General features: G+C 36.8%; 1 pseudogene across 1 annotated transcript; it reads left to right on the forward strand.

Annotated features, from left to right (window-relative positions):
* Positions 1-345: 345 nt before the first annotated feature.
* On the forward strand, positions 346-27,602 carry LOC149838836 (sodium/proton antiporter 2-like; annotated as a pseudogene). The gene is made up of 10 exons (XR_016431992.1): positions 346-623; positions 1,368-1,544; positions 1,715-1,843; positions 18,562-18,736; positions 22,053-22,159; positions 23,331-23,451; positions 25,133-25,194; positions 25,283-25,585; positions 26,650-26,944; positions 27,312-27,602. The product of XR_016431992.1 is annotated as a sodium/proton antiporter 2-like (transcript).
* Positions 27,603-27,871: the final 269 nt, after the last annotated feature.

The raw sequence follows: 27,871 nt of genomic DNA on the forward strand, positions 1-27,871 counted from the left end.
TGAGATCATGAGATGAGAGTTCACTGGGGCCTAGCTTCCAACAGTGGTGGTTCTCCCCCAAAACAATGTGCTCAATGCAGCATCAATTTTATACGATGCCTCTGTGGTACACACTCCAAGTACCACAACATCATCATCATCATCATAATACACAAAAATATTTGCATAAAATAAGAAATGGCAAAGTGCTAATTGGTTGGCAAATGAAAGGAGGATACGCTCAAAAGTCCCTACTTCTCACTGCTCATGAGATGTCAATATTATACAAGTAAACAAGTCTGGCAGTGTCACGTCTTTTATCTATTTTTGTTTTATCAGCATAAGTGAACATACTGAGCTGGCGGTTGGATGGAAGTCTGTTACACCGCCGTAAGATTCTCTCTCTCATGGCGTCCTTCCTCCTGGGAAACCCACCTTGCACTCGGTCCTTTCTAGCGAGACATGAATTCTCAAGTGGGCTTTCACATGGGTCTGCCGTGGTGCAAAGACTGCCTTCGAAGGCTTCTTGGTTATCCACCGCCACCCATCGAAGATGGAAGGTGGGGTTCATCGTTCTTGCAGAGGAGAAAGCGGAGAGATCCATTCAACCCCCTCCCGCCATCGACGTCGATGAGGAATACGAGGTCAGTCTAGTTCTTGGTCACCATCTTCACCGTTTAGCTTATAGACATTGATGATTCTCGGTAATATCGATTATACCCAATAGGAAATGGGTTTGGTGGGTATAGTAGTTTTGTGCTATCTATTGATTAAAAAGCAGGGATGATCGTTCTAGTGACTATAATTGATACTTTCTTCACTGTTTGATCAGAATTTTTTGCTAATTTGGTAGCCATGACAGAAGCAAGAGAAGAAGTGCAATCATGGGATTGGAAAATCTGATTCCTTGGGCTTCATTTCGTTATAGTCTGAATGATTACTTGCCTGGTAGAATATACGTAAAAAAGAATTCATAGAATGGAAATATGTAGATTATGTCTCGTTTATTGTATATGGTTTTTCATTATTATCGCATAACATTAAATAGGAAAGGATTCTTACATTGGGATTACATAAAACTTCCGCGTTATGTACTTCACCATAATTGAGCACCAGCCAATAGATGATTGATCACTACGAAATATGTAATATATGTTGGCGAATTGAAGGGTATCCTATGGTTCATCTCATATAATTTTTTCCCAGACAATCTGTCATTATATACTCTAGTAGAAAAAGAAAAGAAAAGAAAAGTTTGTCTGTGTTTTCTCAGACTTTTTCCTTATTTCCAGGTCAATATTCTTGACAATATCTGTGTTTTGTGATTACCATTTTGAGAAAACGTTGAAGATTCCATATCCACATGAAAAATTTCCCCATTTTGCCAGGAACTCCTGTCAAGACCTGGAACATGTGATCCTTTATGCTCTGTTGATGAAATGGGCTCTCTTGGTTTTGAAGCTAACTACCAGCCAAAAACATACTTGCTTAAAACTCTTTCAATTCTTGCATTAGCTACAGCTGGAGCAGTTGCAATTAATCATTCTTGGGTAGCTGCAAATCAGGTGATTGTCCAGCTGCAGTTTTGCTTTTCCTTCAGAAGGTTTAGACAAAATTAGTGGGGTGGCATGGTGCTTTTGTAATTTAGCTTCTCTATCTTGTTTGTATGAAAATGTGTTAGAGGACTTTGTGGAACACTATATCCATATCTAACTGCAACCTCTTTCTGCTACAGGACCTTTCTATGGCATTGGTATTTGCTCTAGGATATGCTGGCATAATTTTTGAAGAGTCTCTAGCATTTAACAAAAGTGGTGTAGGACTCGTGATGGCAGTCTTCTTATGGGTTATACGGAGCATAGGGGTATGATCATGTTGTCAAGTTTTTGGTTTGTGCTCTGTTACTATCTAAACAAGCTTAACTTGTGTTTCATGAATAGCTTGCATCTGGCTTATCATATTTGCTAGAGCCCAGTTTTTGTTCATAGTGTCACATTCAGTAGACTGCTCAGCTCATTCCATATTTTGAAAGATGAATATTTAGAAGTAATTTTACTTGTAATGAAGCAAGCAGAAATACAATGGAAAACACACTAAGGTTTAACAAGAATACAATAAAGAGTGCACACGCAGCAGTCCACCAAGGGACAATACTGTTAATATATATATATATATATATATATATATATATATTCTTTTTCTGTTTATTCCAACATACCTGATATGGGTATTTTGGTCTTTTGACTCTTTTCACATGTAACAAAAGTTGTTTTATAAAACAACTTTTTTTATTTTCTGTTTTTTTTTTCTTTATTTTTTTCCTTTTGGTTCCATTAAGGACCCCACCATTATAGACGTTGGAGTCCCCAACGGTCATATATATGATCGTTGGGGCTCCCCAAAGTTTATAATGGGAGCCCCAATGGCTCCCTCTTTAAGACTCATTCATTTTGTACATAAAGGGGTTGTTCCCCCTTATTTTTATATTAATGTTCTCTCGCTTATTCTCAATAATACTATTCTTTTTTTGCCTTTTGGCATTTCTCCTTAGTGGGTTTGTGTATTTGCACTTTATGTGCTTGTGATATTTTCTCCATTATTGTCTCTTCAAGTGTTATCACTTGTAATTTGTATTTTCGGTTATCTCATTACATGGTGTCAGAGCCATTTGGGTTTCTTGTGATCTTGGAAGATTTCTCTTAGGCTCTTTTGTGACCTAAGTTCATTCTCTCTCCTCATCTCTACCTTGTTCTTCAACAGGGAGCACGACTCAAGGGTGGAGCTGTCCTTCAAGCTCAATGATTCAAACTATTTGATGTGGGCATCGGCTATTGAGAATCATCTTCGTGAAAAGAAACTTTGGAGCTTCATGATGGGGACCTCTCTTGAACCAACATTGAAGCTCACCAAAATCGAAGGTGGTGTTGAAAACACTCTTAATGGTGAAGACCGCATTAAAGCTATTAATGAGCATCAAACAAAGGTAGAAGATTGGGAAAGTAACCATGCCAAAATTTTGGCGTGGTTCATGAACAATATTGACATAAAAATTTGTTCCAACATTGCTAAGTTTAGAAGAACCAATGAAGCTTGGTTCTTCCTTAAGGGTATATATACCCAAAAGGATCTAGCTAAACAAATTTTTTGTCAAGAAAAAAATAAATCCACTAAACAAGGGGACATGAGTGTCCGTGACTATTTTAGTGCATTGTCTTCCCTTTGAGATGAACTTGCTCTTCTTGAGCCAAAGTGGGTGACTCCGGAAGATAATGAAATGAGAAGAGAACAAATTGAAAAAGAATATTTTTTTCAATTTCTTCATGGTCTTAAACCGGAATTTGAACAAGGGCATCCCTTCTTCATAGGAGCAAAGCCTTACTTATTGAAGATGCCCTTGCCGAAGTATGCTAAGAGGAGTCTCGTCATGGTATGACTCATAAAAATGATGAAATCTTGGCCGTTACTAGGCCTGGATCAAATATAAGCCTATAGGCCTCCCCACTTTGCAAAAAATAGATCCAATTATAATAATGGATTTAGAAAGGGTGTTACTTGTAATAAAACTGATACTGAGCTTTTGGTTGATAATACTGGGTGTAGACAGAGGTTTGCAATCTGCCATTCCTGCTTTATCCAGAAGATCAAGAGTGTATTTGTGTTTGGGTTAATGACATTTTTCCACCCTGTTTGTCCGCCTCTACACTGAGAAAATACCTCAGTTCCCCAAGATCTTTCCTTTAGAATCACATACTCAATGAATCTTTAATTCGTTGAATATGGTCTGGAGTATTGCCAGTAATCACTATATCATCAACATATATAAGCAAGAAAACAATAGTAGTACTGTCCTTGAATATAAACAGAGAATGATCCAGTTGAGAACGAAAGAAACCATGGTTCTGAATCTCTGAGGAGAAGCTTTCAAACTATGACCTGGAGGCTTGCTTCAAGCCATATAAGGCTTTGCTTAATTTGCACACATATTCTTTTGGATTTCTCTTTGCATAACCTTGGGGTTGTTCCATGTAGACTTATTCTTTTAAATCTTCATAAAGAAATGCATTTTTAACATCAAGCTGACTAAGGGTCTACCCATGTTCAATTTCTAATCCCAGTATGATGCGGATAGTTCCCATCTTCACCACTGGGCTGAATGTCTCATCATAATCTTGACCATATTCTTGAGTGAAACCCTTGGCAACAAGGCGTGCCTTGTACCGTTCAATGCTACCATTCGGTTTATATTTAATTTTATATTCTCATTTTGAACCAACAACATTTTTATCTGGAGGGCGACCAACTATCTCCCATGTTTGACACTCATGAAGTGCCTCGATCTCTTCATTCATCGCTTTAATCCATTTGTTGGATTGGATAGCTTGACGAAAACCAAGTGGTTCATCCTGCTTTTCAATCTTGGATAGAAAAATCTGAAAATCCATAGAAAAGTTATCATAACTAACCCACTTCTCAATAGGATGCCTTATCCTACTTGATCTTCTTGGTGCCTCTCTGTTATTAGACAATGTTACATGTTCTCCCGCAGGTATATTTGTTTGCTCTCTGGGTCTTCTAATATAGACATTACCTTTATATCTCAGACATTTTGTGTCTAATGCATCATCTGAAACCGTCTCACCAGGTATGCTTTCAGGGGCCATAGTAGATTGTTCTGCAGCATGTGAAATGAGTTCAACACTGAGCCACGGGTCATACCAGTTAGCAACTGCGCCCACATGTTTACAATCATGACCTGATTCATTTCTCAGAAAACTATTTTCATCAAAAATAACATTTCTGAAAATTCTAATCTTCTTATAGACAGGATCATAGCACCTGTACCCCTTGTGCTCATCTGCATAACCTACAAATTGACATACAGAAGCTTTGTCCTGAAATTTAGTTTTCATGGATTTATCAATGTGTACATAACATGTGCATCCAAAAACTCGTAGCTCATCATAATTAGGATGTACACCATATAGAACATAATAGGGAGACTGATTTTCAAGAATAGGCATAGGAAGGCGATTTATCACATGAGTAGCAGTATGAAAGGCGTCCAAAGGCCAATAGGTAAGTTACAACCATGCATCATACTTATTGCACTCTCCACAATATGTCTACGCTTACGTTCGTCAATTCCATTTTATTGTGGGGTGTACGGGCAAGAAACTTTACGATGCATCCTATTATCTTGGAGAAAATCTAAAAATTCTTTGAAGGAATACTCACCGCCTCCATCACATTGGAGGATTTGAATATTTTGGGAGAATTGAGTTTTAACGTAGGCATGAAAGCGATAAAAAATAAGGAAGACTGATGATTTATGTTTTATAAAGAATATCCAGGTAAAGCGAGAGAAACTATCAATAAAGGATACATAGTATTTGCTTCCAGAAGAAGAAGGATTGGGAGCAGGACCCCAAACATTAGAACATATTATTTCAAAAGGCATGAAAGCTCTTTTATTTATTTGATGAAAGTGAAGTACATGACTCTTGCAGACCTGACAACTGAGACATATTTTGTCCCTCAACAATGAAGATGAAAAAGACTCTGAAATAAAACCATGAGACACTAGTTTTTCAATAAAGACTCTAATACAATGACCAAGACGAGAATGCCAAAGATCTGGCTTATTGCATTGGGATATACTTAAAACATTTTTAGAAACACGATCGGACTTAGGCTTCAGGACACTGGAAGCTGGATCTTTATTGAAAATGTACATGTTTCCATGCCGCTCTCGTTTAGCGAACGTCTGCTTCGTTTGAAGATCCTTGACAAAAACAGAAGTAGGAGTGAATTCCACAGATGAATTGGTAGAATCAACAAGTTTAGAAACAGAGACAATGTTTTTCTTTATATTTGGTGCATGGACAACATTGGATAAATGGATGAATGAAGATTGCGACAAAGGAATGAAGACATTGCCTACGCTTGAAATAGGGTGGTGAGTCCCATCTCCAGTTACAATATTAGATTTACCAAAATATGGGGTCAAAGTAGAGAACTTACTTGCATTTCCAGTCACATGAGCCGCTGCCCCAGAATCCAGATACCAAACTCCATCATCATTCTGCTTCAAATTCAAGTTGGCCATTGCAGATAAGAGAAGATCCTTAGCATCATTACTGACCCGGAAAGTACCTGCGGTTCCTAGTGTGGCAACATTTTTATGGTTTTGAATTTTATTACGATTTTATGGGTTAAACCAGCAGTTAACCTTTATATGACCACGTTTGTTACACAGATAGCATGTGGGAACACTCTTTGAAGAACCGACAGTGAAATTTGGCGTAGGTAGCAACCCACGTCCACCCTAGATTTGTGCTCCTCTATCTCTGCCACTCCCCCCTCTATAGGAAAGATCGCCTCGTGTGCAATCAACTGTCATGCTTGTGGCAAAAACATCATGCGTAGATGTTTGCCCTGCTGAAGTATCAGACATGTTTTTCAAAGACATTTCATACTGAAGCAGTTTAGCACGTAAATCCTCAAAACTGGGCAGTGTAGGTAAACACAACAAAGAAGTGACAAGAACATGATACTCTGACCCCAGGGCACTCAGCGACTGTTGTACTTTTTCTTTATCTGATACTGGATATCCGACAATGGCTAATTGATCTGTGATACTTTTAACTTGATTTAAAAATTCAATAATAGTCATTGATCCCTTTTTCAAAAGCTGGAATTCACGCTTGAGGAATAGCACCTTAGCTTCTGATATCTGAGAGTAAGTCTGAGCTAGAGTCTCTCACAGTGTTTTAGCTGTGCAATCATCAGGAATAGAAACTAATACCTTTTGAGACAATGTGGAAGTGATATATGCGACAAGAGCCTGATCACGCTTCATCCAGGCAACAGATGCAGGGTTACGAACAACGTTTGTTATTCCTTCTCCCTCTTTTGTTTCTTGTGTAATAAACTCTGAAGGCGCCGAAATTGAACCATTCAAGTGACCTGTAAGATCTTGACTTCGAATGAAGAGAGTGATCTGCCTTTTCCAAATCAGGTAGTTATTTGAATTCAATTTTTCAGAGACAAGCTGCCCCAGAAAGTTGGAAGAAAGTCCAGAGTTGACATAACTATCTATTGACAAACCTTGGAGACTCATATTGGGGAATTAAGAGGAATAAAAATAACAGCAATAGCTTTAAAGAATTCTGAAATGAAAACAACAAAGTAAAAATGATGGGACTGATTTCAGATTGAATATAGGACCAGAATGAAGGAGAAAGCGTGAAATAGCCCACACAACACAGTCGATAGGTGATGAAGAACAACAGATTTAAAAAAAAAAAATGAGATGCAAACAGGGAAATAGATATGAAGATGCAGATTAGAAGAAGACAGGATAGCCAGACGCTAATATAGGAAATAGATATGAAGATGAAGACAAATACAAGGAAACAGAATTGCTTTAGGGTTTAAGAAGAAGAGAAGGATATGACAGATCTATTGGAATACACAGCAGATCTGAATGTGATTCAGATCTGCGATAAGACTGTTGGATATTTAGGAAACGTGAGGTAGAGAAAGAAGAAAGGAGCGTCAAACCTTTGGTGAACAAAATAGAAGGAGAAGAGGACGACCAGAGGCAGATCGAAGCCTGTTGACAAGAAGAAAAACACGACTTTGAGGATAGAAGGAGAGGATGAGGCAAGAGGCAGATCAACACCTGCTGACGTGAAGGAGGAGACGACTTTTCACGCCTAGAGATTTGGCTGCTCTGATACCATAATAAAATTGTGAGTAAGCAAAAATAATCTATAGAAAATAAGGAAATATGAGAAGGAAGAAGAGAGGAATTATCTGGGAATCGACAACCTCCACTATTCTTTTCTGTGGGCTGCGGTAAACCTTGAATATATTAAATAGGGTTACAACATTTTTTCCAAGGACAAAAATGCCCTGTATAGGAAAAACATATTACAACATTATAAAACACGTGAATTATAAAACACGTGAATGGATATGGATCCAATAAGGGATCCATATTCATTCATATTCTAATAACTTGTCACTATTGTAATGAACCGAGATATATTAGACTGGTTTTCCCTAAGCTTAAAGGAAAAGTGGCTTCCATTGGTGAAACCATTCCAAAGAAAGAATAAATGAACAACAATGGAGGAGACATTAAAGATACTCTTAATCAAATTTTTGAGTCACTTCAACATCTTCTTAAGTCTTCCTCTACCTTGGGTGTTGCCATTGCATCGTCATCATCTCCTCCAGGTATGTGGATTCTAGACTCCTGTGCTTATTTTCATATGACACCACATAAAAACATTTTTTCTAAAGTCTATTTCAACCCATATCGTCTTATATTTCAACGGTTGATGGGACTTCTTTAAAAATTAAAAACATTGGAACACTTGATTTAAAATATTTTCAAGATTTTTTTGTTCCAAAGATATGGGTGGTTCCAAAAATCAATTTAAATTTATTTTTCATCTCTCAAATTACCGATCATGGTTGCAAAGTCTCTTTCTCACCTAAAGATTGCATCGTGCAAGATATCTATATTGAGATTGTATGATTGAGTTTGTTTGGTTTGTATTTTTTGTATTTATATTTTTGTAATTGGATCTGGATCGTATGTGATCCGTACATGCCTGTATTTTGTAATTACCCTATCGGGTTTGGGTCTAGAGGACTCAATCCAATCTGTCTTATACTTATAATACAGCAAGACACGATTTTCCAGATTGAGGAAAGACGCCCTTTGTTGCAGCCACCCTTCTATCTCTTTATTCTTCTCTTCTTCTGCAGCAACTAAGCTTTGGTGGACGAAATCTAATATGGTATCAGAGCGGGCTGGATTCTGGTCGCTGCTCAGAGTGCAGAAAACTGATCCCAAAAGGTGTGTCTTGCGAGATTCAGTCTTGACAAGTTATTCCCTATTCTTCTGTTTTCTATTCCTTCTTGTCTTATCTTATTCCTCTTTTATCTTGTCTTGTCTTCTCTTCTTACTCTTCTATCTTGTCTCTTTTTTCCCAGATCTGAATGTCAGATCTGCCTCTCCTATATTTCCTTCCTTGTCTGAATGTCAGATCAGACCATTGATGGTAGATGCATGATCTGATCTGGATGATAGATCAATTTTGTTTTGGGTCAGATCTGATCCTTCACTCTTGCCGTCTTAAGATTCCTTTGTTTTTTAGGGCTTCGTTAGATCTGACGTGCCCAAACCTTCTTTAACTTTGTGAGAATATTGTCTGGTTTCAGCATCAGATCTGAATGCATTAACAGATCTGACGTCCTTTGCTTTCTCAACATATTTTTCAACGTCACATCTTTCCTGAAGATTTGCAGCAATCTAAATCTGAAAGAAAAATATTTTTAGAAGAACAACAAGGGTTAAGCAGCTCTAATAGTTTCTGAACAGCCGTGTGAGGCATGCACTAAAAAAAAGGCACGTTTGCTGAGATTTTATTTTTGCACTGTTGCACTAGTCAAGTTTTCCATTGTTGCATTTATTCATTCTATTCTCCGTTTTTTTTATGTAACCTTTGTCATGGATTCTCCTAGGCTACCGTCTAGTTTCCTCGGTCAACTTATCTCTGAAAAATTGAATAATTCAAATTATCTGACCTGGAAGAGGCAAATTTTGCTCTTCATCAGGAGCGTATATCTCTATGGACACCTAGATGGGAAAGTTCATGCACCATTAGAGTTTGTGATGTAGGAGGAGAAGAATGATAAAGGGGAGGTTTCCAACAAACGGATTCGCAATCCAGAGTATGCAGTGTGGAGGAAAAAAGATCAGGTTGTTGTTGCCTACATTACCTCTACACTCTCCCAGGAGGTATTAGTAGGCATCCCAGATGAATGTTCAGCTATTGAATTATGGCAGCAATTGGCTCAAACCTATTCATAGATCTCGGAGGCCAAAATTCTTCATTTAAAGAAGGAATTTCAACTTTTGAAAAAGGAAAATATGGCAGTCACAAAATATATAAATAAAGTGAAGACCATTACTGATCAAATGGCTATGGTAGGCTGCGTGATTGGTGATAAAGAAAAGGTCCTACAGACGCTGAATGGACTCAGACCCGATTATCATATGCTGATTACCTCTCTTCTATGTCTCCCTTCACTTCCCAGTTTTGAAGATCTTGGAGCAAAGCTATTGCAGTATGAAATCACCATTAGAGGGGAAGAGATGGTCATGAATTCCAGCAGCTAAGATGTGTTGATCATGGGAATGAATTCAGGGAGAGGATAAGGGAACTTTCAAGGTGGACGTGGATAGGGAAGGAACAATCAAGGAGGCCAGGGATTATTGCCCACACCCAACATACCATCTAATTCATTCCCAGGGAACCAGAACTCCAAAAACATACCAACGTGTTTTCTATGCAATAAAAGGGGGCACATTAAAGCAAATTGTTGGTACAACACACAGAATAAAGGGAGGACTAATGGTGCATGACCTTCAAACAAAGGAAGAACAAGTGAAAGCTCAAAGGATGACGAAAGGGATAATGTTAAGAATCTCTTGATATCTGCTCTTTCAGGACTGAACTTCAAGCAAAACGAACAAGGGACTTGGTACATTGATTCTAGGGCTGCAGCTCATGTGACAGGTGATGTCGGTAAGATTCTGAAACTCATTCCTTATCATGGAAAATTCATTATTAAAACTAGAGATGGAACTCTCTATCCTATATCTGTGTACGCAGTTAACCAAGTCTCTCAGTTCATGTATGATCCGCGCACAGAACATATGAATGTTGTCAAAAGAATTCTTCGATATTTAAATGAAACCCTTGGGGATGACCTAGTCTATCATCAATCTAAAACTAGAGGGGAACAACATCGACTAGAAGTATATCTAGATGTCGATTAGCTGGAGATCCAGATCATAGAAGGTCTATTTCTGGATATCGTGTATTCATTGATGGAGACTTAATAGTATGGTGTAGCAAGAAGCAACGTGCAGTCGCGCGGTCCAACACCAAGGCTGAGTATCGGTCTATGGTTGCGGCTACGACTGAAGTTACATGGTTGAGACACCTTTTGACTGAATTGGGAGAAAGCAGTATGCATGTTGCACTTTTATGTGATAATCGGAGTGCTATACAAATTACATTCAATCCTGTTCATCACAATCGAACAAAACATATCAAGATTGATCAACACTTCATTCGACAAGAGGTGGAAGACAAAGAAATTACGCCAATTTATTTACCCATGGCTGAACAAGTGGCAGATTTGTTTACCAAAGGACTTACCAGTGCATAGTTCTGGTTGTTAAAAAGCAAGTTGTCCATGGTACTAGACCATGCACAACTTGAGGGAGGGTATTTAGATTGTATGACTAAGTTGGTTTGGTTTGTATTTTTTGTATTTATATTTCTATAATTGGATCTGGATCGTATGTGATCCGTACATGTTTGTATTTTGTAATTACCCTATCGGATCTGGGTTTGGAAGACCCGATCCAATCTGTCTTATACTTATAATATAGCAGGGCAAGATTTTCTAGATTGAGGAAAGATGCCCTTTGTTGCAGCCACCCTTCTATCTCTCTATTCTTCTCTTCTTCTGTAGCAACTAAGCTTTGGTGGATGAAATCTAATACTCCAGTCAGGGAAGCTGATTGGGCAAGGTTATAGGAGGGGCAATGTATATTTTATGGATTTTTTTATTCCTCCATCCAAGTCATTTTGTAATTTTATAAATGTCAAAAGTATTGAAGTTTGGCACAAGAGACTTGGTCACCCTAATTTTTCAAAGATGTCTCTTTTCTCGTTTTTGAGAAATATTTGTAATGAAAAAGTCATGACTTGTAAAGATTGCATCTTTAGTAAATTGAAAGCAATTTCATTTCCTCAAAGAAGTTTTGTATCCACACGACCATTTGAATTAGTTCATTCTGATGTATGGGGCCCCTCACCTATCATATCTAAGGGAGGTTTTTCGTATTATATAGTCTTTATGGAAGATTTCACTAGATACACATGGATCTACTTCCTAAATTGAAAATCCGATGCGTTTTCCTTCTTTAAAGAATTTCATGCAATGGTTAAGAATCAATTTTTAAGCAATCTCTCAATTCTAAGATCGGATTTGGGAGGAAACTATATGTCAAATGAATTTCAAACTTATTTGCGACAAAATTGAATTTGTCATCAAAAAACTTGTCCCAAAACTCCGCAACAAAATGGTCTAGCAGAAAGAAAACATAAACATATAATAAAAACAACTAGGACTCTTAATTTTCAAGAATATTTCAAAATCTTTTTGGGTCGAAGCCATTCTAACTTCAACATATCTAATTAATAGAACTCCATCATCTTTAAACAATGTTTCTCCTTTTGAAAAACTTTATAACATGACTCTGGATTTTAAAAGACTAATTTTTTTTTGCTGCAAGTGTTATGTTCTTACTCATAAAAATGATATGCTTTCCCCAAAGGCTATTGAGTATGTTTTCTTGGGATATGAAGAAAACCAAAAAGGATACTGATGTTTTGACTTACTAAATAACAAACTTTATATTTCAAAGGATGTTATCTTGAAGAAGAAAATGGTTTTGAAAATAATGAACCAAAAGCAAACAATGATTACTCTTTCTTATTTGATTTACTACCCCGAAAAGATGAATCTAATTCTATTGAGACTTTTGAGTCTCTTAATGATGGTGGTAATCATAATGAACAATCTCTTAACAATGAGGAAAATGGTTTACGTGAAAATGTAAATGAACATATATCAAGTAATACACAAGTTTATACTAGAAGAGAAGAAAGTATTCATCCATGTGCTTTTGACAAATTCTCTAAAAAAACGTATTTAGAAGAATCTTCACAAAGAAGATCAAATCATATTTCTAAAGCACCAAATAGATTTGTATCTTATGACTCTTTTTCACCAAATTTTAGAGCTTGCTTAATAGCCCTTCACTCTTTTTATGAACCATCTCATTATAACGATGCCAAACAATATCCACATTGGAATGAAGTCATCGAATTTGAACTTAATGCACTTAAGAAATCCCAAACATGGGAAATAGTTAACTCTCCACAAGGAAAAAAACCTATAGGATGTAGATAGGTTTTTAAAGTAAAAAATAAAAGTGATGGATCTTTAGAAAGATATAAGGCTAGGTTGGTAGCCAAAGGATATGCTCAAGAGTATAGGGTAGATTATGATGAGACATTTGCCCTGGTTGTTCGAATGGCAAGTGTTCAAGACCTCCATGTTATTGCATCTATTAAAAAATGACCTATTTATCAATTAGATGTTAAAAATGCATTTTTAAATAGAGATCTTGGTGAAGAAGTTTATATGGATCCCCCTCTAGGCATGAATTTGAATGGAAAAGTTTTGAAATTAAAAAAGACATTATATGGTCTTAAACAAACTCCTAAAGTTTAGTATGATAAATTTAGTAATGTACTAATTAATTTGGGTTTTGTCTCTTGCTATACTGACACTGCTCTTTTTATTAAGAAAACAGGTGATTCTATTGTAATTCTCCTTCTATATGTTGATGATATGCTTATCATGGGAAGTGATAAAGAATGAGTAAATGATACTAAATATATTTTAAAGAAAATTTTTGATATGTCTGACTTGGGTTTCTTGAGACATTTTTTAGGTATTGAGGTAGCTTATTCACATAGAGAATACATACTCTCCCAAATAAAATTATTTGTGCTAAGTCGGGAATTTTAGACGAAAAGAAAGTAGAGACTCCAGAAGTTATAAATGCAAAATTAAGACTTAAAGATGGTGTTCTACTTGATGATCCTACTCCTTATCGACAATTAATTAGATGTCTTACTTATCTATCCATCACCCGATTGGATATTGCTCATGTTGTTCATGCAACAAGCCAGTTTCAGCATGCTCCTACGACGGTTCATATAACAACTGTCATGAGAATTGTGTGCTATGTCAAGAACACTATTTCAAAAAAGTTTTTCTTATCCCCTTCCTCATCTTTTGATTTAATTGTTTATACTAATGCCGATTGGGGAGGTAATCCCAATGATCGAATCTCAACTACGGGTTTTTGTATTTTTTCAAGGATTCACTTATTTCTTGGAGGTACAAGAAGCAGCGAAGAGTATCTTTGTCGTCCACTGAAACAGAATATCGTGCCATGGAAACTATAACTATGGAGATTGTGTGGCTTAGAGTCTTATCAGTGATATAGGAATCATCATTTCAACTCCTTCAAAGATGTGCTGTGACAACAAAAGTGCGATCTACATAGCAGACAATCATACATTTCATGAGCACACTAAACATATAGGGATGGATTGTCACTATGTTCATAATGAGTATTTATGAGGAACCATCTCTCTGCCCTACGTCACCTTGTAGTATCCGACTTCTTCACCAAAACGCTTCCTACTTCTCGTTTTCTATTTCTTCTTAACAAACTTTCGGTTCTTTCCTCGTAAAGTTTGAGGGGCGTGTTTATATATATATATATTCTTTTTCTGTTTATTCCAAAATACCTGATAGGGGTATTTTGATCTTTTCACATATAACAAAAGTTGTTTTATAAAACAACTTTTTTTATTTCTTGTTTTTTCTTTTCTTTATTTTTTTCCTTTTGGTTCCATTAGGGACCCCACCATTATAGACGTTGGGGAGCCCCAACGGTCATATACTGTTGGGGCTCCCCAACGTCTATAATGGGAGCCTCAATGGCCCCCTCTTTAAGCCTCGTTTATTTTATATATAAAGGGGTTGTTCCCCCTTATTTTTGTATTAATGTTCTCTCACTTATTCTCAATAATACTATTCTCTTTTTGCCTTTTGGCATTTCCCCTTAGTGGATTTGTGTATTTGCACTTTATGTGCTTGTGATATTTTGTCCATTATTGACTCTCAAGTGTTATTAATTTGTATTTCTGCTTATCTCATTACAAATACAACAATCAAGTGAAAGCAATCACAAAAGCACAAGCGTATACAAGAGCCACTATGGGCAAGCACAATATAAAAAATAAAATGCTATTCACTTGAGAAATATTTAGCAAGAAACGTAAGAAATACAAGGAGTGCGCCTTTAAATAAGCACACTAGAACACACAAGCCCCAACGACTATAAATATAACCGTTGGGACCAGTCCAACGTCTATTTGGACTGGCCCAACAACTATGAATTAAAGTATACAAAAAATAAAAAAATACAAATACAAATACAAATATAAAAAAAATTACCAGTCAGCCCCTAGTGGGCTGACACCTATTACATATGTGAAAAGACTAAAATATCCTTGATGGGGTATTTCACATAAAAAAACTATATATATATATATATGTGTGTGTGTGTGTGTGTGTGTGTGTGTCTATGTAAATAGTACATTTACAATGCATTACATTTTAACACTCCTCCTCAAACTTACGGCATGATCACTGAAAGTTTGCAAAGAAGAGATAAAAACAATGTGAAGTCAAAGCCTTAGTGAAAAAGTCTGTCAGCTGACATTCTGAAGTTACATAGGGCAACTCAATAGTTTTTATCAGGTATTCCTCTCGAACATAGTGGCAATTTATCTTGGTTTGTTCGTGAAAGGTGTGGTTGCTTGCAATGTAGATAATACTGTTATTGTCGCAACACATCTTCAGAGGACTATAGATGACTATGCCCATATCATTGAGAAGACTCTTCAACTAGATAATCTTCATAATTGTTGTCATGGCTCGATATTCAGCTTCGGTGGATGATAAAAAGACTCTCTATTGGTTCTTACACCTCCGAGATATAAGAGTCTTCTAAAAATACACAAAAACTAGTAGTTGAGACTCTATTGTTTCTTACACCTTTGAGATATAATTTTTTTTTCTGGGGCTTATGTTTAAGACTCATGCTATATATATATATTTTAAAATATATATATAAAAGATCATTTTTTTTATTTTTTACCCTAAAAATGGATATTTTTGGACTCGGTCAATGTTGACCAAGTCCAAAACAAGGACGGACTCGGCCTCAACTCGTTGACCGAGTCCGACTCGACGTTGACCGAGTCCAGGCCATGTCCGAAGCCGCAACCGTGTCTGCACCCGTGTCGGGGCGTGTCGACTCGGGTGCGGCCCCTCCCTAGCCGAGTCCGTGTGACATAGCCCTTTAGTTATAAAATTCTTGATATAGCTGACAATTCTTAAAATAACATTCATGTGCACCGTAGTTGGTGCATGTTGAAACTGATTGGCTGAATGCACAACATGAGCAATGTCTAGTCTTGTAATGGATAAGTAGGTCAAGGATCCGATCAGTTGCCGGTATGAAGTTAATCATCTTTCCACTCACATGCAGCTTTGAGGGATTTATTTTCACAAGAGCAGTGAGTGTCTCAAGTGCAGCCACCAGGATCTCTGGATCAGTTGATGCAAGCAAGCAGTTGAAATGCTGAAGAAGAAAGAAGAATAATGCCTCAGACTGATATGGATGAACAGAACCAACTTTTGCATGAATTTTATTCATGAATTCCTTTTTAAATTCTTTGGATGAAAAAACAGGAAAACAGATAAGTACACACAGGTACATACCTTCACATGTATTTGTGTGTGACTTCAGTATATGCATTTGAAACTGTACTGCCATCAATCAAGTATTTGGTAATCTATTTTGTTTTTTCATTGTCTATCTTTTTTATTATTTCATAAGTGATCCATTAACTGTCAAATTAGTATAAAGTATAAACACACACATGCACGGATGCATAATATATGTCTGTTTGATTTGCATAAACAGACACACCCGTATAGTATATGACAATCATGACCTACATTATGAAACTAACGTGAGATTTACATAGCAAAACCGAATTAAAAACTATGACAGCAGTGCAACATTTAAGAGTCCCATCTTTCAATCTTAATTTTGCATTCACAATTTTTAAAGGGGCCTAACGAGACCTAACGAAAAAAGAGAGCCTAAGGAGCGCATTACTCATATATATATATATATATATATATATATACAACAACAACAACAACAACCACGCCTTCATCCCAAAATAATTGGGGTCGGCAATATGAACCAAAAAAGAAAATCATTATGGGTCTTCCACATGAATCCTTCTCCTCCAATCATTTCTATCCAATGCCATGTCCTCGGTGAGGTTCAAAATATTCATATCCTTTCCTATCACCTCCATCCATGTCTTCCTAGGCCTACCCCGACCTCTTTTAACTAATATATTTTCTCATTTCTCCATCCTTCTAACTGGAGCATCATTAGGCCTTCGCCGAATATGTCCAAACCACTGTAAACGATTCTCTCTCATCTTATTTTCAATGGGTGCAACGCCTACCTTCTTACGCATCTCCTCGTTCTGAATCTTATCTTTTATTGTATTTTCACACATCCATCTCAGCATACGCATCTCAGCTACACTCATTTTTTGAATATGATGTCTCTTGGCAGCCCAACATTCCGTACCATATAGTAAAGCAGGCCTAATAGTCGTCCTATAACACTTTCCCTTCAATCGCAATGACATTCTACGATCGCACAACACTCCAGTTGCACTTTTCCATTTCATCCACCCAACCTTTATCCTATGATTTACATCTCCATCAATTTCTCCATACTTTTGAATGATAGATCCCAAATATTTGAAACAATCATCCACCGATATTTCTTGCTCACCAAACTTCGCTACACTCTCATCACTACTTCGTTGCTTACTAAACCGACATTCCATGTATTCTGTCTTACTCTTACTCAACTTAAAACCTCTTGCTTCCAATGTCTGTCTCCATAATTCTAACTTAGCATTAACCCCAGCTCTAGACTCATCAATCAAAACAATATCATCAACAAACAACATACACCATGACACATTTTCTTGAATTGATCTCGTAAGTTCATCCATCACTATAACAAATAGGAAAGGGCTTAAAGTATATCCTTGATGTAACCCAACCGTTATAGGAAAATTGGTTGTCACCCCTCCACAAGTGCGGACATTGGTTACTACTCCTTCATACATATCTTTAATTATTCTAATGTACTTGAGAGAAACACCTTTCTTCATCATTGTCTACCAGAGAACGTCCCTAGGTACTCTATCGTATGCCTTCTCCAAATCAATAAAAACCATATGCAAATCTTTATTCCTCTTTTTATTTCTTTCGATAAGTTGTCTAAGAAGATGTATAGCTTCCATAGTTGATCTTCCAGGCATAAAACCAAATTGATTCTCCGATATCATGACAACCTTCCTCAACCTAGACTCAATCACCCTCTCCCAAAGTTTCATAGTATGACTCATGAGTTTTATACCACGATAGTTTGTGCAATCTTGTATATCACCCTTATTCTTATATAGAGGCACCAAAGTACTCTTCCTCCACTCATTAGGCATCTTATTTGTCCGCAAAATCTTGTTAAAAAGATTTGTCAACCATTCTAAACCTTTCTCTCCCAAGCATTTCCAAGCCTCGATATATATATAGTACATTCACAATACACTATATTTTAACATTACTCATGATACATTAGTATATGAATACTTGATAATCCTCATCTTAATTTTCAATGAACATTTACATAGTATGGATACTTGATAATCCTCATCTTAATTTTCTGTGTAGGCGCCTTCAACTGAAATTGCTGACAGAATTAACCCAGTCATCTGCTGAAGTTAGTGAGATAGTGTTTTTCTTACTTGGTGCAATGACCATTGTTGAAATAGTCGATGCACATCAAGGGTTGAAGTTAGTAATGGATAACATCACAACTCGAAAGCCTCGTACTCTACTTTGGGTGGTAAGTTAGTTACTGTTGCTACCATTCAAATTTTAGATATCAAAAATATATTACCATGTCTTTATATTAGTTTGAGATCTACTCATCCTTGATAGCAAGAACAAAACTGATAGTGCTAGGGGGTAAGATCCTCCTCTTCTCTTATTCTTGATGTATTTTGCTTTTATCCTGGCCAAAGAATATATTGTACCTAGACCTCAAGTGTAATTCTTTTCATATTTCTGCTCTTTTTCTCTTTAAAAATGTTTGTAAATGTTCCTTGTGTGGTTTTCTATGTATAGCATCCTACTAATACAACTATTTTATGATGCAGTGTATTTGTAATGGGTCTGCCAATACTGTTTATGAATTAATATTGTGATGTTAATTGGTTTGGGCAGTCCACGTGAAATGCGATATATTCTCATATATGTTGGTACATCATATTTAAGTGGCTTATGTAGGTAGAAAACCTCAAGAGAGATGTCTTACTGCTAGCCTGCTGTGTTGGAAATGAACTTATAATCCACACTAATGTTTATGTTTTTTTGGTGTGTTTTGGTCCTATTGCTAGTCTTAACTGAACAGCCTCAATAAGCTTGAAAGCTCCTTTTTTCTCCATATGGCCTTTGGTTTTTCAGTGCATGTTCACCAAAAACAGAGGCTTCTTCTTCAGTATGATATATCTTTGAAATAAACTTGTGTTTGAAGTGTAAATGCCTTTGTATGAAGTAGATGGCTGACATCTCGTTTGTAAAAGTTTGCATACTAAAGTTAGAATTTTTTATTTTGACCTGGTTGGGGTCCTTTTTTGACTTTTCTTTTCTGTTGCCAAGCATATGTAATCACTGTTTGGCTCATAGATATAGCATTCAGTCTATTGAAAGTTTAGGAGTTTCCTTGGTGAAAGACCTGAACTTTTTCTATCCAATTTGTCTGAATGGGCAATCCATTGCTGATGTATGGATACTGCCACATCTGATCTGTTGGTGTCATGTTAGGAAACTTTGACTGATATAAATATTGATCATGCTAAGATCTATGTAGTCAAAATCGGCGACTAGGTGCCGACTATGCACATAGTCTCCTAGTCACCCTAGGAGTTGGGTCAGCGCCTAGTCTAGGGCACTTAGGCTCCATGGACTTAAAAGGTTCCAATTAGTCTGACTAGTCCTTGCCTCGGCCGACTAGTCCCTACCAAGCTTATCTTTTTTTGTAACCAGTTATATATTATATTATATTATATGTTTTTCCATATATTTATATAAAAACTGTTTTTTAGATGTATATCTACTCTTTTTCTTCAGATATATAAGTATATATATATATATATTCAAATATATGTATATAGGCTTTATATGTATACATATGTGTGTGTGTGTGTGTGCATGTATAGATTACAAATATATATTATTATAAATTTTTTATTTTCTTTATCTTTTTTTTTAGGATTCCAACTAGACCGACTAGTCCCGCCTAGGCCCTGACTAGGCTTTTAGATGTCTGCTGCCTAGGCACTGACTAGCACTTTTGACTACATAGGCTAAGATTTTACAATATAATCAACTGATCATTTCCTAGTCTTTTCATCACATATGCAATATTCGAATCATTACCCATGGAAGGTGCAAGCCCATCGGCATGTATTTCTCATTAATCAGTAATTGGAAATTTGAAGTATGTTTGTATCATAACTGTGTGGCCAGATCGATTGAGTTTGGCTCTTAGGCGAGTTAAAACTAAAGCTGGAAGAGGTGAAGAGCATGTGGCATATGCATGTGTCAAGTCACAGCAGGAACCAAACTTAAAGAACCCTTCATTAGTCTCTGAAGAGTAAGAGCATAAAAGCTAAGAAGGCAAGTTTATAATGCTTTACAAATAATGAAAAATGCATATTCTTTCCATCGTGGATATAATGGCCCTACGGAGGAAATGATGTTCAATAAGTAAATAAGTTGCATAATTTGTGGAAGAAGAAGATGATTCCACTTTCTATGTTTGGAGCTAAATTAAAATTGATATATTAATAATTTGCTATATATCTTTTTTTTCTGAGGAAATATTTGTTATCAGAAGACAGTTAACATGCAAACCGAAATAGAAGCATATGCTGATTGCTTCTAAGTTGAACATTTGAACAAAATCTACTGCTCTAAGAATTGTCTCCAAAACATATGGAATGAGGAATGAATCCTTACTCTATGAAACCTATGTCACACAGACTCTTCTAATAGGGCACACGCGTCGCACCCGCACCCAGGCGGGTGCGACACTTGGACACAGCTTCCTTTGTGTGAGGTCCATTTCTATCCAAAAGTAGATTCAGTTAACCCTAATCAAGTCCATTTTTATCTATATTATATATATATATATATATATATATATATATATATAAATGCACACAAATACACAGTGTTAACTTAAAACTGTTAAAAATTATATATATATATATACACGTACTCCCCGTGCCCAAGTTTTTTTAAAGTGTCGCATCCACACCTGTACCCACACCCGCACCTATGTGACATAGTATGAAACGAAGGTTCTCCTGTGGCATCTAAAACTTTTGTATAATGTGCAGAAAACATCGCTTCATTTGAGGTGATATAATGCGCACATATTTTGAGTTTGAATCCTTTATCAGAAATATGTAATTTCAGTCCAGGGCAATCTTTGCTTATTCTTCAACAATTAGTGGATTGCTTTTTTGTTGCATTCTTCTGAGCCACAAGGAGCTGATAAATAAATTGCATGTTCACCATGATTGTAATAGGCTTGCCTGATTAATCATCCATAATCGTTCTTAATTCCTAGAGGTAAGTTCTCCTGCATCCATACCATGTTCTGTTATGTTCTGTTGCTTTAGTTATATTTTCTTTCTTCAAGGTCCTAGAATTTTCAAGCTTTTGTTCTTCCTCTGCATGAGCCTTAATTGCACCACAGTCTTTCTTTTACATGTGGAGAAGATGGATTTGCACAAAACCAAATATCATTTTTGCTGTCTTCTATTGTGTCTGTAATGGATGTTACTTAACTGATCCTATATGGGATAGGAATGGACAGGGTGTATGCAATCAGTTTTTTTTTCTTTTTAATGGTGTGAAGGTTTAGTATTAGTGTAGCATGTGTTGCTTCAGTATCAAACCTTTTCGTAATAGACTTACTGCTTTAAAAAATATTTACCTACAGGTCCTGTCTTACACAGGGCTGTTATCTAGCAATGTTAATCTTCTTTTCCACTTCTTAATTTATAATACATCTTTTTTTAACATTTTTCATACATTTCTATAGATTTGATTTTACATTACAGGTTTTACTGATCTAAGTAAACTTGCAGGTTGGCTTTGTCACCTTTTTTCTTAGTTCAGTATTGGGCAATCTTACATCCACAATTGTTATGGTATCATTGTTGCGGAAGCTGTTACCACCTTCTGAATATAGGAAGTATGTATCTGAAATAACCTTTCTTGTCGGGTCTTTATATTTATGTCTTGGAAAGAAAAACTAGATTCATTACTAAATTTTCCTGTCCTCACTACACCGTGGATTACATCTTGCATGCAAGATTCTGATTTGTAGCTGGTGTGCTTATCGGCCAAGTTCTGGATCATAAAGTTGTTCCCTGGAAATGAGGTCACTAACCAGCCTTTCCATTATTTTCCCCTGCAGTCGGTTTCACTATCCCAACTTTATTGGTCAAAAGGGTCCAGAATACTTGAAAAAGAAAAATAATGAGTTGTATCCTCTTGGTTCTGAATTATGGCAGATAAACATGACAGTATTCTAAAATGTGTGCAGAAGAATGTGTACAATGATAATTGTTATGACCATATTGTCAAACATATTGGTAACCTTATAGCACAATCAAGAGAAAATAGGTGGAGAATGATACCATAAATATAAGATGATTCTTGGCGCACACCAAAGCTTTCATGGGTTCACATGATGGATATGTCAACTTTATGTTTCAATATCATGATTCCATGACTGACACAGTACCCTAATGGAACAATCAAGTACAGGCTACTTATACTGTTAATGTGCAAACAGGATTAAAATTCTTCAATACTTAAAGAGTAGTCATAACGAGATTTATATGCCTTCTTTTATAAATTCAAACTCTGTTTAAAAAATGTAGATCATATTGCAGATTTATTTATCAAGGTTACTTGGAAATAAGATATTCTAAGATCCTGCCTTTTGGCTAAAAATTTTATCCCTGCTGCAGAGAACACCTGTTTTGAAATTTTACACTGTTAATATTGTTCCTATCTTATTGCAGTAATGACTGGACTCAGAAAGCAAAAACCTATTGTAGTGGTGACCTCTAGTCAAAATGGTTTCATATCCTATGTTTTTGGTAAACATTTATATGACTTTTTCCAGTGTATTTTGTTTTGTTATCTGTTGGATTTTCTTATCTTAATATGTCATTTTGGCTATCAGCCTATCACATGGTAAGTCTTGCGATTTAGGCATTTGAAATCCCATTCTATTTTAAATAATTACATCTCACTAGCATCAACTATCTTGCATTTCTGTGAAAAATTTTCGTGCTTCTTCATGTGATTCTTCATAAGGCATTGATTCCAAGCATGAATATATTCATTGACAGGTTTCTGGGAGCAGTTGTTGTTATAGCTGCAAACTCAGGCGGTGCTTGGACACCTATTGGTGATGTTACCACGACCATGTTGTGGATTCATGGTCAGATATCAACTTTACCAACAATGAAGGTCTATTTCCACTTGCTCTTGCATAAAGATTTTAAATGGCTATAGTGTGAGACGCTCTATTGTGCAGTCTGATAATTTTTTATTTTTTCTCCATTTTGAGTTACAGTTTAGAGACCGTGCTCACTTCTCTTTTCTGCGAGTTGCATTTCGTGGAGCACTGAAACAGAATGTTTTTGTATTATGCATATTTTCAATATGGATCTAACCTATTGTTGTGTTTTAGAAAATCTGAAACACTTTTTTTTCCTTCAAACCTGAAATTCTTATTCGTTAATAGTGAGTATTGGATGGTTTCTGGATTTCCTGGTGTTCCTGTTATCCAACTCATAACAGCCGCAAGATATGTGTGAATAAATATACTTACCTCATTTGTTGGTCATTCTTGTTCCCCTACTTACCACATTCGTCAGTCATTCTTGTTCCTGTCAATTCAGTCTACCATTCATAGTTGATGAAAGTCACCCTTTATCATAGTTTCCAACATGACAGTACTTGCTTAGGCCCTGTATCAGGAAACGTCATTCTTGTAACTGTGCATCTATGTGATGCTCTTGAAGAAAAGGTTGAGATTTCTGTTGAAGAACCACTGTCATGTTTCTTGATATATTTGCTTTGTTGTTTCCTTTCTGCACAAAATTTGTCTTTTTTTTCCTGTTCAGTGTCATTGTCGAGTATGGAAGAATGCCTTTTACATGGGATGCTCCATTTTGGCCCCCCATATCGTGTCCTCTTATATACTAATTATATTGAAAACTTGATAAAAAAAATAGTCATATCCCCTTATCTGGAGCTGTATCCATGTGATATAATCTAGGATGCAGTTATGTTTCGCATGTAATTGATGATAAGACACTGTAGACATTGTTTAGGAGTCACATTAGCCAGTGTTCATTCATCAACACTGATTATGCATACCCCATGCGAGTGGAGTGAAGCAGGAAGGCTGAATGGGGTTTTATCACCTTGCTGAGGTCGATGAACCCCAACCCTTCTATGAGCTTGCTCAGCTAAAGGGCTGGTAGTAGCTTGTTTTCCTGGTTAAGTAACTTACAATTGTGGCACCTTGAGTCCCACCAGATTATTCCATATCAGCTGAAAACAGGATTTCATATTACTGCTTAGTAGTGCCCCTGTATGATCAGGACCTTCCACTTTTAGTATGCTGAGCTATTGTGCTACCACATCATAGATGTGTTGCAGAAGAACCAGACCAACTGCCTTTCATTCATTGTTCAAGATGGTGATATAAGCTTCCTTTGAATTAGAGTTGGGAGGTATTGGCATACATGGCTCTCTCACGAAGAGATCTCCTACTAGACTGATTCACTTAGCACATTATTGTTTGCATGGATTGTTTCTCTTCTGTACCTCTCTAACTACTATTACTTATTTTAATATAAAATATATGGATGCTGTGCAAATTTTACGTATTGTAATTTTGCTTTCCGTATGGGATCATGAAAAGCTGAGGATTTTTAATTATATTGTGGCATGATGATAAGGTCATCGTTTTCAGGCAATCAGATGTCCAGTGAATGAGCATGTGTAATTTGAAATGCTTGTGGACTTGGCAAGCCCTGTTCTGTTACAAAATGAACTTCATTTTTCTAATTGGATTGCATTAAGTGAATTTTGAATGCAAAACATGAAATTTTGGAGTGACATAGGTCTTCTTGTGCAGGATTTATTTATACCATCTGCAATTTCTTTGGTTGTTCCACTAGCCCTGATGTCCTTCACAAGGTACTTTGGCACATTACACTTGTTCATGGATTTAGATATGGATGGAGGAATCTTACAGATGCATCATTACATTGTCCTTTCTGTGCAGTGAAGTCGATGGAAGGGGGCAAAAATCTCCAGATGTGTTGGCATCAGAGCAAATGGCCCCTAGAGGGCAGCTTGTTTTTGCTGTTGGAGTAGGTGCTTTGGTGTTTGTTCCTGTATTCAAGGCTATAACAGGCCTGCCTCCTTACATGGGTATGCTGCTCGGGCTTGGAGTCCTCTGGACTTTGACAGATGGAATCTATTATGGAGAATCTGGAAGGCAAAATCTAAAAGTACCGCAAGCTTTATCTAGAATAGATACACAAGGAATTCTTTTCTTCCTTGGAATCCTTCTCTCTGTAAGCAGGTATCCTCATCCACATATTAGATATCCATTTGCTGGAAAAGTCTAAATGCTTTTCATTTTAAAGCGAACTCCTTCTAGGCTATTTCTTTATTATTACTTTGACTCGCAAATGCTCCATAGGACCATATCATGTGAACATTAGTGATGCATTCGCTCTCTAGGTCTCACGCTGCACAAAATGAATAAAAATATTCCATGTTTGCACTCTGTACACTTTGTCATGGTCAATATATCAGGTATTGTTACTGTGTTTCTCCATTTTCCTTTGACGTTGTTCTCCTGCTTCCTTTTCTCCAAGTATGCAAGTTGGCTGATCTAGGGTTTCAGTTATCTCCTTCAGACTGACTTCTGTTGTCAAACCTCCTACCCCACCTTTCATTTTGTATTTTTTCTTCTCTTCCTTTGGAATCATTCCAACATCTGCTCTCACTGAATTATCATCATCAATTTCTGCAAACTGCTCAGTCATATCTTTAATGAAAAAAAAAGGTTGGCTTCATCTTCTTCCTATTCTACTGCCTTTTCTGTGTTTTTTGCTTCTACCTCTTGACTATCATGTGTATTTTCCCTGTTTTCTGTCTATTAACCAACAGTTCTATTCCATTGTTAAAGTTGGTGTAGTACTGTTGCGCGGATCCTATAATTGCCACTTGGAGTAAACAATCCCATGCCTGCCATATTTGGATCCATGTAATTCATCAATTTTCTTGGAACATGCCATTCATTTAAATTTTGGCAGCATTCTTCCATATTCCCTTTCACCAGACACCAGCCCTATACTACAAGGGTCAATATATAACCGTCATTGTATTATTTTCCCAAGTGTGCATATGTGTGCTGAGGTATTATCATCAGGATTGGCGAATATCATTAGAATCTCTTTTGCAACAACCAGACTGGCATTGTCAAATGTGGCCTGTGATAGCTAAAATACCCTTAACATCTACACCCCCCAGGTTTTTCATCCTTTCCATTTAACTAGCATATGTGCCCCTTATGTATCATCTGCAGTTTTTAAAACACGTGTTCAAGTCCTGTGTTAAAACATTTCTTGTGTTTAATAGCCTTGAGGCGGCAGGCATTTTGATAGAGTTGGTGAATTACCTGGATGCTAACATCCCAAGTCTTGAGCTGATTGCAAGTTCAATAGGTTTTGTATCTGCTGTCATAGATAATGTACCTCTGGTTGCTGCTACGATGGGAATGTATGATCTTTCATCCTACCCAAGGGACGCTGAGTTTTGGCAGCTGGTTGCATATTGTGCTGGTACTGGAGGTTCAATGCTTGTTATCGGTTCTGCTGCTGGGGTTGCTTTCATGGGGATGGAAAAAGTGGATTTCTTTTGGTACTTTAGAAAGGTAATTCTGACATGGTCATGATGCGTAGTTTCCATCGTTTTATTTTCACGTTGAACGAACTCTGTGAAGAATCGGGAAAGGATATGTTGACTCAGCGTTGCTTTCATGGGTCCAAGACCAGAGTCGCTAGACACATATCCCTGGCATATTTCTCAAGCTTTTGTGGAGCTTGGTTAACTCAATCAGATCCATCAGAGCCACCTTGAACTTGAGTGGACTTGGGTGATCCATCATTTCAGTTATTGTATTACTCCTTTTGAAGCATCTTCTAGTTGAAATTGCTTCAAAATGATGGTCGTTAAGACACTAGTTTTTTATTCTTTTTCATTTTCTAGCTTGCAGGCATAAATATTGATTTTTTGTGCAGGTGAGTGGGTTTGCTTTGGCAGGCTATGTATCTGGGATTGCTGCATATCTAGCACTGCATAATTTTCACATATCAATCCCTACAACACTAGCTCATGTTCCATTCCTTTCTGGTTCATAAAGTGCCATTAGGTACAATTGCTTAGTGATAGATATGAAACAGAAATATTCATGATGAAATAATAAGAGGAAAATTTTACATGCAGGATGGTGTGAGTGTCATGGACAGGGACATATTGAATCTTTATGATACTATATTTGTTGAAATGTATATATCCTATGGGTTTTGAATCCGAGACCCTTTGGTTATTATAGTGCGACCTAACCATCCAGCTATCTCATTTGACCCCTTGGTTATGCCCTTTGTTGTGTAGACTTTGCAAAGAGCACTTGAAATTTGAAAATGATTCAGGTCAGTACCTTGTGTTTGCGTTGCATGGAATCAGGGGATTTCTGCAGAAAGGCATGAAGCCCACTTGTTTCTGGGCCGATTGATTTCCATGGAAGAAGTCTCCGTGTGGAGCCTTCTGCGGAATGCAAACACGCCCTAAAAATTTGTGG

This window comes from Nuphar pumila, chromosome 5, assembly GCF_984573655.1.
Source record: "Nuphar pumila chromosome 5, dmNupPumi1.hap1.1, whole genome shotgun sequence".
In the NCBI taxonomy this organism is placed as follows: Eukaryota; Viridiplantae; Streptophyta; class Magnoliopsida; order Nymphaeales; family Nymphaeaceae; genus Nuphar; species Nuphar pumila.